This window comes from Chiloscyllium plagiosum, unplaced genomic scaffold (assembly GCF_037043375.1).
Source record: "Chiloscyllium plagiosum isolate Xiang-an unplaced genomic scaffold, Cpla_swu_hap1 HiC_scaffold_28, whole genome shotgun sequence".
Taxonomy (NCBI): Eukaryota; Metazoa; Chordata; class Chondrichthyes; order Orectolobiformes; family Hemiscylliidae; genus Chiloscyllium; species Chiloscyllium plagiosum.
In genome coordinates, this window is record NW_028270166.1 from 17,926,430 (window position 1) to 17,948,408 (window position 21,979).

At 40.1% G+C, this 21,979-nt stretch overlaps 1 long non-coding RNA gene across 1 annotated transcript in view; it reads left to right on the forward strand.

Moving 5' to 3' along the window:
* Positions 1 to 21,979, forward strand: part of LOC148142500 (uncharacterized) — a 207,461-nt gene that overhangs the window by 12,002 nt on the left and 173,480 nt on the right. The window contains exons 2-3 of the long non-coding RNA XR_015751813.1: positions 9,714 to 9,778; positions 12,196 to 12,477. This is a non-coding gene — a long non-coding RNA (uncharacterized LOC148142500). The remainder of the gene's footprint in view (positions 1 to 9,713; positions 9,779 to 12,195; positions 12,478 to 21,979) is intronic.

The window sequence follows — 21,979 nt, forward strand, 5'->3', positions numbered from 1 at the left end:
TCTTCCTAGTCTGCTGTAGTCATGTGATGTCTAACATGAGATACACACATTGCAGGCAGACATCTTAAGGTTATTTCAATAAATACCTCGCATTGAGCACAGAGCTGTGTTGTATATACAAAACAGCCTGATGCCTTCAGACTGAGAAGTGTCTATTATATGTCTACTATGTAGCATCTTTTACAAGAAATTTGTGCAAAAACAAGTATCCAAATCTTCAGCAGTTCGCCTTCCAGCTGTGCCATTGCCTAAATGCCGCATGAGTAGTTAGTTCAGAAGGATCAATGAACATTAGAATGAAGATGATTTTGACACTGGGTGTTTTTCTATCCAAAGCAGGAGATGAAATAAAATCCTCAATGCTAGATAATTACTTTACATTTCTATTCATTTTAATTTGAAATCCCACACATACTGCTGTTTGCCAAAACACAAAATTTCTTACATGCCCATTATTCTTTGTCTCATATGTTCTGAGTGAAATGTGCCAGTCCTGCCATTGATATTGTTTATTATAGTCTATTATCATTTGACTATTCAGCTAAATGCATCAAATTGTAGTTTCAGATGAATATATTGAGAATTAATCAATCTTCTTGCTAGCTACTGATTCCATTTCCTCCAGATTGCTCACTAAATCTGAACGAACCATGCAAGTAATCTATATGAGCTTTAACGTTTACATTCTGCTCATCACCAAAACATTTCCATATCCTTAATTTTGCTTATCTCTACATCTGCTTCTGCTGAGTGGCAAAATCTTATCCATCCCTTTGTCACCTCTTTCCCTAGCCATAACTCATTATAACTACTGGGCATGCGTTGTACTTGTTTTTATTTATTCACACAATGAGGATATCACTGACTGGGCCAACATTTATTGCTGATCCCTAATTACTCAGAGGGCAGTTAAGAGTCAATCATATTGCTATGGGTCTTGAGTCACATGTAAACCAGACCAGGTAAGGATGGCAGATTTCCTCCTGTGAAGGATATTAGTGAACCAAATTAATTTCAACTGAATTTCAAAGGAATTGTAATTTCATTGCCACTATTACTGAAGTTACCGCAGATTCTATGAATTGAATTTAAATGTTGCCAGCCACACTGGTGAATTTTGGATACATGTCCCATGGCCGTTGGCCTATTGTCTCCATGTTTTCAAATTGCTCTCAAGCCTCTCCAAAGGTTTCTTCTTGATCTCTTTTGGCTTTTCCATGGCTTTTTATCTTACATTTTCAGTCCTCCTTTTTTTTAAAGTTTAGATTAGATTCCTTATAGTGCGGAATCAGGTCCTTTGGCCTAACCAGTCCACACCGACCCATTTCCCTCTGACTAATGCACCTAGCTCTATGGGCAATTTAGCATGGCCAATTCACCTAACATGCATATCTTTGGACTGTGGGAGGAAACCGGAGTACCCGTAGAAAACCCATGCTGACACGGGGAGAATGTGCAAACTCCATACATTTCTGAATTGTTATGCAATCCTGAACTCTCAGCACCCCACTATTAATTACTGAATTATTTACTGCTTAATTTCTGGGACTTTCTCTGTAAACTCATCCTCTTCCTTGTGTTTTGTGAAACGTTTCAACTCCTGCTTTTTGACTGACCTTTCAGCTATTACTGACACTTAAACCATGGTCCACTGTTTGTTTTATTTTTTGTATGAAGATACTTTGTGAGAAGAGATCATTATTGTTTTTATGTGATCATTTTGACAGTGAGGTGGTTGTGGTTAGGAAGAAGATCTTAGAATTTACTCTTCTTTATATTTTATTTATGGTTGCTAAATATTTTTAAGACCTGGTGATAAATAGAGTTGGGAAAGTCAAACACCCAATGCAACAAATGATGTCTTCATTGATACCATTAGGTTTGTAACCTGCCAACCGCAACTGAATCTCATTTGTTCATGGAGATTGATGCATATCAGACAAAGTTAAAATAGAAGCACATCAAATTTAGATCAGTACCATTCCAGTGAAATGATCCATTAGGAGTTCTACATTTCGATATAGGCAACCCTAAGCAGACATTTTGGTGGAGAAAGATTTTAGTTAGTATCTTCTCTTTCTTTACTTTTGCATATTAAAACTCAAATAGCCAGGCAGTGAGGAATGTTGTTATGTCTCAAGGTCAATATGTCAGTAAACCTTTAAGGAACATGTTCATAATATTGTCATTGTATCACAGCATGTAACCTGAGGGTATAAGGATCTCATATTCCATCTTACCTCGGATCATTAAAGAGAAGCACGTTCCTCTGTTGTAGCCCACTAGTTTAATCTTAGCTCAGGACACATATGCCAGAGGAATGCAAGGTACAGAATAGTTAGTCATAGTCATCCTCTCTTGGATTCACCAATACCACAACATCCATGCTCAGTTTCTTATGCTACAAGTGATAACATAAGCATTGCAGTCTCATGTAAAATAACTTATTGGAGTCAAACTCATACCAAATAAATTGAGAATTCAATCATGGGGATAGATGTTCACAATTGAGCTGATGTAACATGTCAGGACGTTTCCTGATTTGGTTTAAACTAACTCTGCAGGGGCATGGGAACCCAGATTGTAGCTTCAGGGTGCAGGGCCTGGAGTGTAGGGAGGTTAGGAACATGGCATCAATTTCAAAGGAGGGTGCCTGTAAACAGGAAAGTGGCTTGAAGTGTGTATACTTCAATGCAAGAAGTATACGAAATAAGGTAGGTGAACTTGCAGCGTGGGTTGGTACCTGGGACTTCGATGTTGTGGCTATTACGGAGACATGGCTAGAACAGGGACAGGATTGGCTGTTGCAGGTTCCAGGATTTAAATGTTTTAGTAGGGTCAGAGGTGGGGGTAAAAGAGGGGGAGGTGTGGCATTGCTTGTCAAAGATAGTATTACAGTGGTGGAAAGGACGATGGATGAGGACTTGCCATCTGAGGTAGTTTGGGCTGAGGTTAGGAATAGGAAAGGTGAGGTCACCCTGTTAGGAGTCTTTTACAGGCCTCCTAATAGTCCTAGAATCATTGAAGAAAGGATAGGAAATGTGATTCAGGAGATGAGTGACAGTAATAGGGTGGTTGTTATGGGGGACTTTAACTTTCCTGATATTGATTGGGAAAGCTATAGCTCAAGTTCGTTAGATGGGTCAGTGTTTGTTCAATGTGTGCAGGAGAGTTTCCTGACACAATATGTAGACAGGCCAACAAGAGGTGAGGCCATACTGGATTTGGTTCTGGGTAACGAACCAGGCCAGGTGTTAGAATTAGAGGTAGGTGAGCACTTTGGGGATAGTGACCATAATTCGGTGATTTTTACTCTCGTGATGGAGAGGGATAAGTGTGTACTACAGGGCAAGAGTTATAGCTGGGGTCAGGGAAATTATGATGCGGTGAGGCATGACTTAGGACGTGTGGCTTGGAAAAGTAGACTCCAAGGCAAGAGTGTAAATGATATGTGGAGCTTGTTCAAGGAGCAACTATTGAGTGTCCTTGATAATTATGTACCTGTCAGGCAAGGAGGAAAGGGTCATGCGAGGGAGCCGTGGTTTAATAAGGAATTGGAATCCCTTGTTAAATGGAAGAGGGCGGCCTATCTCAAGATGAGACGTGAAGGTTCAATTGGGGCGATTGAGAGTTATAGGGTAGCCAGGAAGGACCTGAAGAGAGAGCTAAGAGCAGCAAGGAGGGGACATGAAAGTTCCTTAGTTGGTAGGATTAGGGAAAACCCTAAGGCTTTCTATAGGTATGTTAGGAATAAAAGAATGACTAGGGTAGGAATAGGTCCAGTCAAGGATAGTAGTGGGAAGTTGCGTGTGGAGGCGGAAGAGATTGGGGAGACACTGAATGAATACTTTTCTTCAGTATTTACTCAGGAACAGGGCATTGTCGTCGATGTGAATACTGAGTCACAAATAAGTAGAATGGATGGCTTTGAGGTATGTAGAGAAGAGGTGTTGGAAATTCTGGAAAGGGTGAAAATAGATAAGTCCCCTGGGCCTGATGGCACTTATCCTAGGATTCTCTGGGAAGCAAGGGAGGGGATTGCAGAGCCATTGGCCTTGATTTTTATGTCCTCTTTGTCTACAGGAGTAGTGCCAGAAGACTGGAGGATAGCAAATTGTTCAAAAAGGGGAGTAGGGATAACCCTAGTAACTATAGGCCGGTGAGTCTCTCTTCTGTTGTGGGCAAAGTCTTAGAGAGAATTGTAAGGGATAGGATTTATGCACATCTGGATAGGAATAATGTGATCAAGGATAGTCAGCATGGTTTTGTGAAGGGCAGGTCGTGCCTCACAAACCTTATTGAATTCTTTGAGAAGGTGACGAAGGAGGTTGATGAGGGGAAAGCGGTAGATGTGGTATATATGGATTTTAGTAAGGCGTTTGATAAGGTTCCCCATGGTAGGCTACTGCAGAAAATACGGAGATATGGCATTGAGGGTGAGTTGGAGGTTTGGATTAGGAATTGGCTGGATGGAAGAAGACAGAGGGTAGTAGTTGATGGCAAAGTTTCTTCATGGAGTGCTGTCACTAGCGGTGTTCCGCAAGGATCTGTTTTGGGACCATTGCTGTTTGTCACTTTTATAAATGACCTGGAAGAGGGGTTAGAAGGTTGGGTGAGCAAGTTTGTGGATGATACAAAAGTCGGAGGAGTTGTTGACAGTGAGGAAGGATGTGGCAGGTTACAGCAGGATATAGAGAAGCTGCAGAGCTGGGCAGAAAGGTGGCAAATGGAATTCAATGTAGCTAAGTGTGAGGTGATTCACTTTGGGAAGAATAACAAAAAGATGGGGTACTGGGCTAATGGTCAGATACTTGGTAGTGTGGATGAGCAGAGGGATCTTGGTGTCCATGTACACAGATCTCTGAAAGTTGCCACCCAGGTAAATAGTGCGGTGAGGAAGGCATATGGCGTACTGGCTTTTATTGGTAGAGGAATTGAGTTCCGGAGTCCTGAGGTCATGATGCAGTTGTATAAGACTCTGGTGCGGCCGCATCTGGAATATTGTGTACAGTTTTGGTCGCCATACTATAGGAAGGATGTGGAGGCACTGGAACGGGTGCAGAGGAGGTTTACCAGGATGTTGCCTGGTATGGAAGGAAGATCGTATGAGGAAAGACTGAGACACTTGGGGCTGTTTTCATTAGAGAAAAGAAGGTTTAGGGGTGACTTGATTGAGGTGTACAAGATGATTAGGGGGTTAGATAGGGTTGACAGTGTGAACCTTTTCCCGCGTATGGAGTCGAGTATTACAAGGGGGCATAGCTTTAAATTAAGGGGGGGTAGATATAGGACTGAAGTTAGGGGTAGGTTCTTCACTCAGCGAGTCGTAAGTTCATGGAATGCCCTGCCATTAGCAGTGGTGGACTCTCCCTCTTTATGGGCATTTAAGCGGGCATTGGATAGGTATATGGAGGATAGTGGGTTAGTATAGGTTAGGTGGGCTTGGATCGGCGCAACATCGAGGGCCAAAGGGCCTGTACTGCGCTGTATTCTTCTATGTTCTATGTTCTATGTTCTAGAGCCTCATTATGAGGCTAAAAGTTCAAATGTGTAGAACTCATCTTTTGCCTATATGTCATTTAAAGAGGACAGGGACAGCACACACAGATTCCATTGGTAGGGCATCCCCCATCTCATTGGTAGGGGTGCGCTGATAGCAGAAGCACCTTATAAGCTTTCAGTAATTAGGATCCATATATTGATCATACTTCGTGTGAGTAGGATCCCTGAATTCATTTTCTGGCACTTCAACCCTTATCCACTGTTGGGGAGGTGATGGTGTTTTGGCAATGTTCAATGATCTGGTAATCTGGAGATGCAGGCTAATGATCTGGGGACTTGGGATCAAATGCCAGCCAAGAAGCATGTGGGATGTGATTGGTAATTCTGGAGTTTAAAGCTGCGATCCAGCCTGTGTAATTACAATGGATATTCGAGATCTGACCAGAGGTTGATATCTGTACAACTCATTCAGGATCAGATAGCATATACGAAAAGAATTGCGATAACTCGAGAAGCTGAAATTTGGGGGAATTTGGGCACAGGCAGAGAATGAACTAGCTGAGTAGCAATTCAAATCACGGGCATAGTTGAATAATTCCTTGCATGGTGTATGGTTCTATGATTACATGATAACTTTGAAGAAGTGACGAAGAGGATTGATGAAGGCAGAGCGATGGGCATATTGTCTACATGGAGTTCTGCATGGTAGACTGGCTAACAAGGTTAGATCATATGGAATACAGGGAGAACTAGCTATTTGGTTACAAAATTGGCGAGAAGGTAGGAGTGGTGATGGAGGTTTGCTTTTCAGACTGGAGACTGTGTGTCACAGAGATTGGTGCTGGGTCCACTGTTTTTTGTCATTTATAAAGTTGGATGTGAATATGGGAGGTATAGTTAGTAAATTTGCAAATGACAGCAAAATTGGAGGTGTAGTGGATGGCAAAGAAGGCTACCTCAGAGTACAGCAGAACCTTGATCAGGCTGGCTGATGGATTGAGAAGTGGAAGATGGAGTTTAATACAGATAAAAGTGAGATGTTACATTTTGGTAGAGCAAATCAGGGCAGGACTTATGCACTTCATGGTAAGTTCCTGGGGAGTGTTGCCAGACTAATAGAACTTGAAATGCAGGTTCATGGTTCCTTGTAAGTGGAATCGCAGATAGATAGGATAGTGAAGAAGTGTTTGGTATACTTGCCTTTATTGGCCAGTGCATTGAGTATAGGAATTGGAAGGTCATGTTGCGGCTGTACAGGACATTGGTTAGGTCACTATTGGAATACTGTGTGCAATTCGGGTCTCCCACTATAGGAAAGATGTTGTTAAACTTGAAAGGGTTCAGAGAAGATTTAAAAGAATGTTGCAGATTTGGAAGGTTTTTGCTATTGGAAGAGGCTGAATAGGTTGGGGCTATTCTCTCTGAAGCTTCAGGGGTTAATGGGGGGATCCTATGGAGGTTTATAAAATCATGTGGGGCATGGATAGGGTGAAAAGTTTTCCCCAGATTAGGGATGTCCAAAACTAGACGGTATAAGTTTAAAGTGTGCAGGGAAAGACTTAAAAGGGACCTAAGGGCAATCTTTTCATGCGGAGGGTGGTGCGTGTAGGGAATGAGGTACCAGAGGAAGTGGTGGAGGCTGGTACAATTATAACATTTAAAAGGTGTTCGGATGGGTATATGAATGGGAAGAGTTTTGAGGGATGTGGGCCAAATGCTGGCAAATATCTGGTCAGCATGAACAAGTTGAACCGAAGGTTCTGTTTCCGTGTGTTGTACATCTCTATAACTCTATGGCATTTCGACCCTGTACCCTCTGTCCTGGCGGAGAGGTAACAGTACTGTAGTAATTTTCAGATATCTTGTACTCTGGAGATGCGGGCTAATGATCTGGGGCAATGGGTTCAAATGCCAATAAAGAATCATGTGGGATTTCATTGATAATTCTGGAGTTCAAAACTATTCTCTTATTATTTTCTTATTAAAACCCATCTGATTCATTGATGCCATCTCAGGAAGTAAGTCCTTAGCTGGTCTGGCCTACACCTGACTCCAGATTCATAGCAATGTGGTTGGACTCTAAACCTGTCCTCTGAAAATAGCCTTGCAAGCCAGTCAGTTCATGTGGAATGAGGGAATCATCAGCAACAATCACATTCCGTGAAAGAATAAAAGGGAAAAGTACAGCATTTATGCCAGTGATTAATAACCCCACTTTACCAGTGTGATACATTTCTACAGAATCCAGTATATGGTCTCTTTCAGGGACCAGGGTTATGTATAAAATTGGCAAGCAAATTGAATTCAATTCAAATCAATAGATTTCAATTTGATTTGTCAGACAAACAAGCTCTTTGATTTGAAACATCTATTTACTACCCATCCTCTTGTATACCACAGATGTCTCTAATGCTGCCCTTTATTTAATCTCTAAGCAAAATTTCCAATACTAAGATTTTAAACAGAAAATAAATAAACCCTCTGGGACATGCAGAAGGAGATAAATGCCTAAACACTGTTATCCTAAACCGCTGCTTAATTTACAGTGCAAATCCTAACTTCTGGCTCCCTGAAACCACAGTATAATGCTGCAAGCCAGGGTTGGACAATACAGTAAACACAATAACACTGAACTACTAATTAATTGTTCACACCAGTCAAGGGTGTGTTGGAGATTGAATGTTGCTAAAGGATATGTTGCAATCTGAGGACTGACTCTGCAGTGAGTGAAAGAGAGTTTTAATAAAAGCTCACTATTTTGTGCAGGATCAAAGTTCAAATAATTTATTTCACACTGGTGTGGTAATTTATGATGGCATTTAATCACTTCATGATGCGTGTGGCTGCCAAGCATCATATTTTGACCATATTTTTACACTGGAAAAAATGGATATTTGGATCAACAACAATATCAGAATTGAGCATTTTAATTTGTGTTGTGTGGATAGCCTCAAAAGGGCTACATAATACACAAAATACATTTTAGCATGAATTTTAGGATTCAATCCAGATTGGCATGCTTTGAAATGTGTGGAAGTTAAAGTGGAATTGATTCTCTAATAGTGAATCGAATTCCTATGGAAAAGGTCCCATGATAGGGTAAAAAGTTTTCCAAGAGTAGGGATGTCCAAAACTACAGGGTATAAGTTTAAAATGAGTGGGGAAAGATTTAAAATGGACCTAAGGGGCAACTTTTTCATGCAGAGAATGGTACATGTATGGAATGAGTTGCCAGAGGAAGTGGTGCTGGCTGGTACAATTACAACATTTAAAAGGCATTCAGATGGTTATATGAATGGGAAGAATTTAAAGAGATAGGGGCCAAATGCTGGCAAATGGGATTAGATTAATTTAGAATATCTGGTCAGCATGAACGAGCTGGACTAAAGGGTCTGTTTCCGTGTGTTGTACATCTCTATAACTCTATGGCATTTCGACCCTGTACCCTCTGTCCTGGCAGAGAGGTAACAATACTGTAGTAAAGTTCAGTTATCTTGTAATCTGGAGATGCGGGCTAATGATCTGGGGAAATGGGTTCAAATGCCAACAAAGAAGTATATGGGATTTCATCGGTAATTCTGGAGTTAAAAACTATTCTCAGTACCAAGGACCATGAGACTATTAAAAGTTTCTTATATAAGTTTCTTATATGCCATCTTGGGAAATAAGTCCTTAGCTGGTCTGGCCTACACCTGACTCCAGATTCACAGCAATGTGATTGACTCTAAACCTGTCCTCTGAAAATAGCCTTGCAAGCCAGTCAGTTCATGTGGAATGAGGGAATCATCAGCAACAATCACATTCCATGAAAGAATAAAAGGGAAAAGTACAGCATTTATGCCAGCGATTGATAACCCTACTTTAACAGTGTGGTACATTTCTACAGAATCAGTACATGAACTCTTTCAGGGACCAGGGTTATGTATAATGTTGGCAAGCAAATTGAATTCAAAAAGCTGCATTAGCACATTTACAACCCATGGCTGTATAAAGCTAAGAATGTAAGACTTACACTCATATCATGCTTTTCACATCCTCAGGATATTGTAAAGTGGTTTCGAGTAAAGGTGGTCCTCATGAAGTTCTGCAATGTAGCAAACACAATGGTTATGAAGAAAAGTCATATTGGACTCAAATTGTTCACCCTGTTTCTTTCTCCACAGATGGACAGACCCGCTGAATTTCTCTAACATTTTCTGTTTTCATTTCAGATTCCCAGCATCTGTAACATTTTGCCTGTATTTGAATGGTTAATTCACTGTCACTTCTCTTCCAGGTAAGCCCACCTTGAAGAAGGTCTGCTCTTCTCTTGATGGGATTTCCATTTTAAACATTTGTTTTATTCATTGTCATTGCTTTCTAATTTGCTCCTGGTATTTGATAAAATGTTTGACAAAACTCACTTTCACAGCAACAGGTCTATATCAGTGACTGTCTCTGGCTCCAGTTTACCCTTCATGAATTCCAGCTGAGCAACACAAAACAGATTTCTCAACTCAAAGACCTTTTCACACACCTCCAATACTCCCCTCTACCTGAACCCCACTCTCCGCATTTCATTGAGAACTGTGAGATTAGCCATCTTCATATCTTTGTTCCCCCTCAATCACTCTAACCTTTTTTTCCTCTGAAATTGCTGCACTCAGTTTTCTCAGGTTTAACCTTGACTCTGTTATCAAGCCTCTTAATAAGGATAGTGCTGTTGTCACCTGGTGTGCTGACCTCTACCTTGCAGAGTCTGAGTGTGACTCTTAGACTCTTCCTCCTATCTCCTCATGTATCATGATCCAACAACTGAACATCGAGCTGTTGTTTCCAGAACTGTTGCTGATCTCACCTCCTGTGGAAATCTCCCTCCACAGGTCCCACTACAAAGTCCCCCAACCCTACATAGCCCACTTCTACCGCCTTCCCAAAATCCACAAGCAGGACTCTCCTAGCATCCCCCATCTTTTCAGTCCAATCCTTTCCCACTGACCTTCTTTCTTGCTACTTTGACACTATTTCTCCCCCTTTGCTCAGTCTCTTCCGACATACCTTCAGGATTTCCCTGATGCTTTACGTCAGTTCCATAATTTCTAGATTCCTGGCCCCAACTGCCTTCTCTTCACCATGGATGTGTAATCACTCCACACACCCACTCCCCCATTAGGGTAGCCTGAAGGTTCTCTGCTTCTTTTCTGAAAAGAGACCTGCACCAGTCCCTGTCCACCAACGCTCTCCTTTACCTGTCTGAGCTCATTCTCATTTTAAACAACTTTTTCTTCAACTTGTTTTAATTTCTCCAGGTCAAAGTTTGATGATGGATACCAGCAAGGATCCCAGCGGTGCCCATCTCATTGTGAGGTATTCATGGAATATTTTTTGTTCCAGACCTACTTGTGATCCCAACTATGTCTCTTCCTCTGACACATCAATGATGACATCTGTGCTACTTCCTGCTTTCACCTGGAATTGGAAAAATTAATCAGCTTTTTACTTCCAATTTTCATTCTCCTTTCACTTTCATCTGGTCAATCTTGGACTTATCCCTTCCCTTCCTTGACTTCAATATTTCAATATCTGAGCATAGACTGTTCACAATATCCACTACAAACACACAGAAAAACAGTTACCACGGATGCATTTCCTTACACCCTGTTTCCTGAAAAAAAGTGATGAATGCATTCTAAAGAGTAGTCATATTGCACTACAAACTTTAACCCTGTTTCTCTCTCTCCACAGATGTTGACAGACCTGCTGAATTTCTCCATGATTTCTTGTTTATATTTCAGATTTCTGGCATCTGCAATGTTTCACTTTTATTAGTGTGTCAGAAATATACCAGTCTATTTACAAGCTACCAGATCTTTCAAACACCAATGTGGTAACATCCAGAGAAGCTTTTTCATGCCTTTCACCCAAGGTGCCAGAAGACAGCTGAGATTAACACTTGATTATGAATAAAACACTTCTGGTAGTGCAGCACTCCCTTTGTACTGCCTTGGAGTTTATCTGCCTGAATTATGTGCTCAAGCATCTGGGATCTAGATCCCAGAAACCTTTCACTCAAAGATGAGAGTGTTACCAGTGAGCTAAAGCTGATACTAAAACATTGTAAACATCACATACTCAAGGCTTTAAAGTGATCTTACATATTCTTAGGTTCTTGGTAATCCCAAACAGGAAATACATTCCAAACCTTGGGAAAAGCCAACACGGACGAAGAATCTTAAAATCATGTTCTTGGTTTGTATTAGAGGGTTAACTTCCTAGACAGGATAAAATCTCCCAAATGAGACGGCGGCACAGTGGCACAGTGGTTAGCACTGCTGCCTCACAGCGCCAGAGACCCGGGTTCAATTCCCGCCTCAGGTGACTGACTGTGTGGAGTTTGCACGTTCTCCCCATGTCTGCGTGGGCTTCCTCCGGGTGCTCCGGTTTCCTCCCACAGTCCAAAGATGTGCAGGCCAGGTGAATTGGCCATGCTAAATTGCCCGTAGTGTTAGGTATAGGGGTAAATGTAGGGGTATGGGTGGGTTGCGCTTCGGCGGGGCGGTGTGGATTTGTGGGCCGAAGGGCCTGTTTCCACACTGTAAGTAATCTAAATCTAAACTGCAGAGACCATTTGGCCCATTATTTCTGGGTCAGCTCTCCAAGTGAACAATTCACTAAGTGTCATTTTCCTGTCTTCTGCACATTCTTCCTTTTCAGATGACAGTTTAATTCCATTCTGAATGCTTCAGTTGATGTTGCCTTCGCTGTACTCTCAAGCAGTGCATTTAACACTCGGCATCACCACCATCAATCATTTGGTAGCAGTTCAGCTGAAGGCAGCTCAAGAGTCCAGAGAATGTGTTCCATCTTGTTTACATTATAATGCTCCAGCCATTACCTTCATAAACACAAAGGCTCGTACTTTAACTCCATTGTTTTCTTCGAAAACCAGTAATACACCTCGCACACTGAACAGTTTAAAAATATTGGCATCTGAAGGTATTTTCATATTTAACAATCAAAGTTTGCGACAAGTAATTATCTTTACATTTATGAGACCACAAAGCAACCTGTGTGCTTTGGAGAAATAAATTGATACTTATAACTGTGTGGTACAGTATATTATTGTAATCAACTATCATTTTCGACACACAAGGAATACTGCCTCCCAAAAAATTATTTCCCTGTCTTTGAATGTTAAAAACTCATTTGGTATTCTGGAAGTTGGAATTTTTCAATAACTATCCTTTTCTGCAATTCTGTTAAACTGGTGAATAGACAAATAAAATGGTACAATTTCCATGTGCAAAAGTACTTCCCAAAGCAGATTAAAATACTGAGGTGAGCAAGGAAATCCTCTAGCTCCCAAATATGTTGAATCAATTCATTTCTGCCCTGGTTAAAACTTTCTCTGGTTAATAGGTTACTGTTTATAATACTCTGTATTGGGTTCTATCTACTTGGCAATTCAGTTCCACCAGGATGTTTAATTTCCTCTGGTAAACGTAACTCTGTTGTGGAAAATTATTTGGGTGTAATCTGAAGCCCGTGTTTAATTTAAATGGAGTAGTGGCTGCTGTAGATTAAGCAGCTTAAAAGACCTTAATTAAAATATGTCAAGCAGAGGAAATTTTACCCTTATGAGAACTCATACTATTGGCATGGTGGCTCAGTGGTTAGCCCTGTTGTCTCACATTTTAGAATACTGAAATTACTTGAGATCCAAATAAAATTATCCATAGTTTTGGAATCAAGGTCATGTGAGATATGGTCAATCAAGTTGTGGAATTGCTGTTATTTTAACAGCACTTTAACTAAATATGCTCTATTGCCACCAATTTTGACTGTGCATCAGTATGTCCTGGCTTATGGCTGCCTAGGCCTTAGTTCTGGCACTGCTGTCCTTACCATCTCTGTCTTGATGCCTCTCCTTCATTCTTTAAGATGTAGCTGCCATGTTTCCTAAATTACAACAGTCACCACATTTGGATAGTACTTTTGAAATATCCTGGCGTCATGATATATGGTCTGTAAATGCAAGTCTTTTATTCTGATTTCTTGGCCACTGGTTCTAATACATCCTTCATGTGAACTGAGTCACATTTTGTTTGATGACACTCGTGAAAATCGTCAAGGAATTCATATTATATTAAATGTGCTACAGAAATGTTGTTGCCCACAGTGTGTTTTACATTATGAAGTCTATGGTAATAAAATCAGGAGGGATTAAGGCAGTCATCTGATTCATTGATATTATCACTCAAAGTCAAAGTCTGCCAATAACAACTCCAACAACTTATATTCATTTATAGGTTAACATAATGACATGTCCCAAGGCATTTCACAGGCACCCTATAAAACAAAGCATAACATCAATCCACATCAGCTGATATTAGATAAGATTACCAAACCCTATTCCAAAGAGATAGGTTTTAGGAGAGTCTTGGAAGATGAGAGACAGAGAGAATGGATGAGGTGGTGTAGCGAGAATATTCCAGAACTGAGAGTCTTATGAAAACTGAAGACTTGCTCACAAAAGGTGAATGGGAATAGGCAGGGGAGCAGCATTTTGGATTATCTCAAATGTTGCAGAGGGTAGAAACTTGGAAAAGTGCATTAGAACAGCCAAGTCATGTGTCACAAAGGAATGAGACAGGGGCAAAGTCAGACAATGCATTGAGATGGGAATATAAAATGTCAATAAAGCCCATCTTTCAAATCTTGCTGTTGCCACAACAGAATCACCAGATACCAGTTCACGTGTATGTATATGTGAAACTTGCCTTAAAGAGAGTTCACCATTAAGGACTTCACGCGCTGTGTGTATGGGTGCTGCATGTATGGATGTTGCAAGCTGCACACACAGAAATCTGTTGATTTGCTGTATCATCTGATTTATAACTTATAATGTGTTTTGCTGTTTTAAATACACTACTCCACAGAGCTAAGCAATCCATTAAAATGACAATGAATAATGTCAGAAAACAACATGCTGATGAGATCAATTCCACTTGAATAATCAACAAACTGGTTAATCTACTCATGGAACACGTTCAACTATCTTAAATCTAGCTTGAGCACATGTGACAATCATCAGCATCTTTGTTACAATGTTAGACAGTGTTGACACCTCATTTTGCTGGAAAACTGACAAATTCTTATCAAGAGGTTAGTGTTGTCCATTTGAGAAAGGCAAGTGATTGGAATGTATACCAGATCAATTGCAAGCAAGAGAACAGCAAAAGCATATTGTCAGAATTTCACAAAATGTCATGGTTTAAATTGGTACACTGCAGACCTCCTAAAAGAATTTAAAATGTTTGATCAGCTTTTAGAGCTATGGTTTTTAGATTTAGATAAGTCCAAAGAACAAGCTACTAAAATTTGTTTGGTATTTGGTCCTGGACAGAGGTTCACATAGATTTAACTCATCAGGACTAATGGCTGAAGTGCAAATAGATCTTCAAAAGGCACGGACCATATTAGACCATTTCAAACTCCCATATTTAATGACTAGAATCCATGTTATTTAGACAAAGTCTATAGAACCCATGGATCGTTTTATGAGTAAATGCAGAGAAAATGGTGATTTTGTTTAAAGATGGGGTGCTTGCAACAGAATTGTTGTGTTGGTGGTCTTTTCCATGCAGAGGGTGGTGCGTGTACAGAATGAGCTGCCAGAGGAACTGGTGGAGGCTGGTATAATTATATTTAAAAGGTGTCTGGACGGGAAATGAATAGGAAGGGTTGAGAGAGATATTGATCAGATGCTAGGAAATGGGATATTTTAGGATATCTGCTCGGCATGGACGAGTTGGACCAAAGGGTCTGTTTCTGTGTTGTACATCTCTGTGACTCTATGACTGATAATGTTACTGTTGACTGTGGAAATCAATGGCAGTTCCAGGTAAAATTACCATCATGAGATCTGGATGTTTCATTAAGTTACCTCCATGGTGTAGAGACTCATTGGCTCACTTGTTTTTTTTTAACAGTTAAACTATCATCTGGAGGTAAAGGGGATATTTTATGTATACTGTGCCTTTATGTGAGTTCATTGGTGAGGTCTTCATGTGTGTTGTGTATGCAATGCTGCAACTCTGTTAATTTTAAATCAGCAACTCAGAAAAGATGTGTCCCATGCAGTAATCTGTGAAAATTCAAGAGGTCAAGAACAAATTAAAGTAAAAAGTAACAACTTTATTTCTTAAAGTGTAACAGAGAGTAATTACAACTCTTTCCTCTAACTTATCTTTTACTTTCCCTTCTATAATACTAGTCCAGTAAAACCCCTGATTAAGATTTACCAAAATTCAGATTTCAAAACCAGGCAGCTGTCGAATTTTCCCTTAATATCTTCCTCTGAAGATTTTCTTCTTCTTAGGATTTCTCTTTCACGGGTGGTTGATAGATAAATGTACTTTCAAGAGAGCTAATTTTCCAGGCAGTCTGCAGATATTGGTGGCTTGGCAGTTGTCTCTCAACTGGTCACATTTTCCTGGTCTTATACCCCATAAGCATCAGATTGTGTCATTGGTTTTTAATATTGTCAATATACTAAATTCAAACTTGACTAAAGTTTGGTATTTTGGGGGGCTATAATTTAAACTGATTGGCCTCATTTCAATTTGTTTTTGTCTCCAGGCAACCAGCTACTCTAGCAACAGGACCAAAAGGTTACATTGTATCTTGTTCAGAACACTTGGTGCTGTCAGGTAGTTCAGCTGGCTTTTAATTTTCTTAAAGGTACAGTACACTTCTACGCTTTCATAACAGTGAAGCTCAACTCCTGTGGAAAATTCTAGAAAGATTTGCTAGACAAACCAAACACTTGGCATGTTGCACAGCTGCCAAAGGATGAACACAAATAAAAAGTGATCCATGCATGTTGATGAACATTACAGGCCCTCAGTATAGACCAGGTAGTTGCCACAATCATTCAAACATCCAAACATAGGAAAATATGTGAAAGACATGGCGTTCTGCATACACCACGAGATGCCTAATTATCAATCAATTTTGAAAAGTAAGTGTCAGAAAAAAACATCCCTTGGCAGAAGCAGTGCGCTCGAGAAAAACTGAGGTAGCTACAAAATGCTGTGCACCGGTCAAACAAAAACCTCACAGAAGGAGTATCTTTAAGTTACAGTGACGACCACCTGTATCCCACCAGAAGCGTATACATGAAGTGTCAGACAAACAAGAATTTGATTATGTACATGATGGAAGAATGAGTAGTGAATAGATGTTCCATGCTGTAAAGTCAAAAATATCAAAGTCATTACACTGTCTGAAGTGTTTGCAAAAATGTAAATGATCTGTCCTGAGAAAACTGATAACTATTTGCTATTGGCTAAGAGTGACATAGGGCAAGTGCCAGCATACCAACCCAATGAATTCTACGAAAAAAAAGCACCTACAGACATGAGGTGCCATGAAGGAACCTATGAAGGTAAAACATTTAGCATATTTTATGTGCAGGATTAATAGCGTTGAAGTGTTATTACAATCAGTCCATCTGGAGATCATAGTTATTCTCTATCATAGGACCAAATTATGGGTCTTGCAACATGCTGTGATCTAACTTTACCCACAATCCACAATATGAGGAAGACCTCAGGGACACAACCGAATCTATAGCAAACTGTTCAAGGAACACTTGCAGAGAAATAAAATGTAACATAGAATGCCTACAATGTGGAAAGAGGCCATTTGGACCATCGAGTCAACACCAACCCTCTGAAGTGCATCCCACCCAGACCCAGCCCCAACCCACAATATCTCTGTAACTCTACATTTCCCATAGCTAATCCATCTAGCCTGCACATCCCTGGACACTATACCATGGCCAACATCCATCTAACTTGCACATCTTTGGATTGTGGGAGGAAACCCACACAGACACAGGGAGAATGTGCAAACTCCAAACAGGCAGTCACCCAGACTGAGATCAAACCTGGGTCCCTGGCACTGTGAGGCAGCAGTGCTAACCACTGAGCTACCATGCCCTCTCTGAAATGTACTTTCTTCTGAATTATTAGATCCAAACTCTCAGCTCAGAGAAAGAAAATGAATGTTTAAAGGAAAAGCATGTACAACTAATTTAAGAAAAATCTATATTTAGCAATACAATCTCTGAGATAAAGAAGTCTTTTGGGCATACCTTTGGTCAGCTCACAAAGCTAAAAGACAAGTTAATAGAGAAAGAAAAGAAGCAGGATTAGGTCTGCACTATCAATCCAATGAAGACAAAGTTGTTGTTTAACAAGAGGTTCCAGAACAACTCACAAGTGACACAGCTCAGGCTTAGCAGTAACTACAGAAACAGCAACTTGAGCACAAAGCAATGGTGGAAGAAATAATAAACCTGCAAAATAAGTTGAGGTGGGCAGAGCACACAAGAAACTGCAATAGTCAGTCCTTTCAGAAATAATTGATGCTTGAATGACAGAACTCAAGCAGGACGTAGGGGAAACCAAGCAACCTTTGAAGCAGCAATTAGAAGAGATTCAGGCATCCAAGATAACAAAAGATGATGAAAAGACCACTCAATTGGTAAAACAAGTTATGACGGAAAAAGTTTACCGGACCAATAGAAAGCTAAAACTTTATAGGTTTCTACAAATCCAGGCTGTAAAACTAGAAGATTCAAAATGAGTTGGAGGCTCTTGAGGAACAAAACTGTAAATGACAAGAAGATTCAAATCATTTAAAACAGTTTGATGAATGAAATCAATAGGTGGTTTATTTGGGACAAAATTTGGTGGGAACGTGATAGGATAAGCATATTCTGGAGCAATAATTGCAGTCCATGTTCATTTAACAACACAAACAGGAATGACTGGAGGCCTGTGACCAGTGGTGCGCCACAAGGATTGGGGGTTGGTTCTACTGCTCTTCATCATTTATATAAGTAATTTGGATGTGAACATAGGAGGTATGGTTAGTAAGTTTGCAGATTACAAAATTGGAGGTGTAGTGGACAGCAAATAAGGTTATTTCAGAGTACAACGGGATCTTGATCAGATGGACCAATGGGCCGAAGAGCGGCAGATGGAGTTTAATTTAGATAAATGTGAGGTGTTACATTTTTGGAAAGGCAAATCAGGGCAGAAGTTATAGACTTAATGGTAAGATCCTGGGGAGGGTTGCTGAAAAAAGTGGACTTTGGACTCTAGGTTCATAGTTCCTTGAAAGTGGAGTCACAGGTAGATAAGATAGTGAAGAAGGCATTTGGTATGCTTGCCTTTATGGGTCAGAGCATTGAATATAGGAGTTAAGAAGTATTGTTACAGCTGTACAGGACATTGGTTAGGCCACTATTGGAACACTGCATGCAATTCTGGTCTCCCTGCTATAGCAAGGATGTTGTGAAATTTGAAAGGGTTCAGAAAAGATTTGCAAGGATGTTGCCAGGGTTCGAGGGTTTGAGCTTTCAGGTGAGGCTGAGTAGACTGGACTATTTTCCCTGGAGACTGAAGGGTGACTTTTTGAGGTTTATAAAATCATGAGGGGCATGGATAGGGTAAATAGACAAGGTCTTTTCCCTGCGGTGTGGGAGTTCATAACTAGAGAGCAGAGGGTTAAGGTGAGAGGGGAAAGATTTAAAAGGGACCTAAGGAGGGTGGTGCATGTACAGAATGAGCTGGCAGAGGAAGTGGTGGAGGCTGGTACAATTACAACGTTTAAAAGATGTCTGGATGGGAAACAAATAGGAAGGGTTGAGAGGGATATGGATCAAATGCTGGGAAATGGGATATTTTAGGATATCTGCTTGGCATAGACGAGTTGGACCAAAGGGTCTGTTTCTGTGTTGTACATCTCTATGACTCTATGACTGACAATGTTACCATTGACTGTGGAAATCAATGACAGTTCCAGGTAATATCATCATCATGAGATCTGGATGTTTCATTAAGTTATCTCCATGGTGTAGACACTCATAGGCAAACTTGTCTTTTTTTAATAGTTAAACTATCCTCTGGACATAAAGGGGATATTTTATGTACACTGTGCCTTTATGAGAGTTCATTGTTGAGGTCTTCATGTGTGTTGTGTATGCAAAGCTGCAACTCTGCCTGTCATTTAACCTGCTGTGGGTTTGTAAGCCGCACACCCAGAGATCAGCTGGTTTCATGAATTACATTTGTTTTTTTGTCTTAAATAAACTAATGCATGGAGTTAATCAATTCCTGACAAGCAATTGATCATTAGACCATTATCATTAATGTGATATTTCTTGGTTGGAGTTGAAAGTTGTTAAGTAACTTTTCTTGCAAAATTACATTAATAAGCAACAGAGAATGTGTTCATTCCTTTCATTACAACATTGCAGATTTTCTGATGTCATGATAAAAGCTGCAACAAATCTGATTGAAATTGTCTATTTTTATCATGGTGTCATGTACTATGCACCAGGACCACAGTCCTGTGAATTGCCATTTGTTTGAATGAATGTCAGTACTAATATGAATGCTGAACTTTCTACACCTTTTATGATTTATATTTTCACCTACCTCTATCTTGCTGAGATGTTTAAGAGTTACAAATCCAGTTGTGGCCTGTTGGTTGGTTGGCATTTTTGGGTGATGGCTGGCATGTGACAAAGTATCTTTAAAATATATGTATGCACTTGTATAAGTGACTCTAACATCAGAGGACTTATTATTCATTCTGATAGACTGCTTCCTTTCCCTCTGGGTGACAGTGGTTAGTAGATTCATAAGTGTTTTATCTTGTGACAGCGAGGGGGGAAACTGCAATTTCAATGAAGAATAGACAGCCATTCAGTCAGTAATCAAGCATTCAGTTGGCATCCTGAAAATGAGCTTTCTGTGCTTCAGTTGTTCAGGTGGCCTGTTGAAGTGTAGTCTTACTGTGTCATTCCACTGCATCCTGCAGTGCTTTCTTACTTTTGAGGTTATTCTGTGAATCATGTTAGAATTTGCTACTGATTGCAAATTGGAAAATTAAATATTGAAGGCACATAATACAAGCATCTTGAGGAAATGGATGTCTTTCTCTTCGAAGCCAATCTTAATACAAAAACATAGTCACATATTAAAATGTTGATGTTCCAATGAATCAGCAAGAATTGGAAATGAATGTCAGAATATTACCGAACATATTTATTTCTCTAACAATTGTTGATGTATCACATGCCATAATGATTAATCTTCTCAATGTGAAGAAAATGCTGCAAGTTCCGTCACCTTTTCAGGTATACCTTCATGTCCTATGTTGCATATTATTTTTGTTTAGAAGTGTCCATGCCCTCACTTCATTCTATCGGAATGGTCTTGTCCATCCGTTTGAGACTATCTTTATCATCCTCCTTTGCTGTAACATCAACTTCAGTCACCATCACCTGGAATTCTCTTCTCAAAAGATCCAACCTTGAGACTTCCACCCACGACTCTAAAACCCTTATATATTCTTCTCTATTACATATGATCTGTTTAGCCACTAACTTTTCTGCTAGGAATCTTCCTTGACCACTTTATGAAATGCTCTGTTGCATTTCTCTTATGTGGTGAACTCTGTACAACTACAAGTTGTAATCATTGCAAAAATTAAATTTACTTCTTCCCACAGCATATGTGATATTACTATTTACAAAATAGACTTCACCAAATTGCTCAGACTTCTTTGACAGAACCTTCCAAACTCACAATCTCTATTGCTTAGGAAAAAACAAGGGCAGGAGGTACTTGGAAATACCACCAACTGCAATTTCCCCTGTAATTCACAAAACACCCTTGATTGAAAACTATACCCTATCTCTCAATGAATCAAAATCCTGGAACTTCATACACAACAGTGTTGTGTGTATACGTGCACCATATAAGTTCCAAAAGGCTGTTCACCATTACCTTCTTAAGGCAAATTAAGGTTGGGCAATAAATTCTGGCCTTACCAGTGACACCAGAACACTTAAACAAATGAAAGAAATAGGAGGCACTAATGAGTGAGCTATATGGCACCATACAGTCCAGTCGTGGGACAGCAATCATAACCACAGTTCTTTTTACTGTGCCTAATTTTCCTTTGTGTAACTTTTGTTCTTTTGGAAAAAGTCGCTTCAGAAACTTCCTTCTAAAAGTAAAAATACTTATTTTTTTGTTTCATCCCTCACATGTCCATCATTTTGGCTAAAGTACTATGGCTGAGATTTCGTGTGGGGTAAATGTTTCCATAAGTGACAGACGCCTAGCCCTCACCAACTGGATCAAAATCCAATCAATCATGATGAACTGACTGGTGAAATTCTTGGCAAATCATGAGCCTAGTTACTGAGCTCTTGCCCCATAAAATGCTGCTATCTGATCAGAGGCTAGAAGCTTTTGGAACTCAGAAAATGTCACAGGAAGCCCAGGCAAGAAGTCTTTAAATGTCGAGAAGGTAAGAGCTTTTCCCCTGTATCTCACAGAGAGAGGGGTATTGGGGGTGGGAGTGTGTTCTTCATGGGTTGGAGATAAAGGCAGTTGGGTAGGCTTCAACA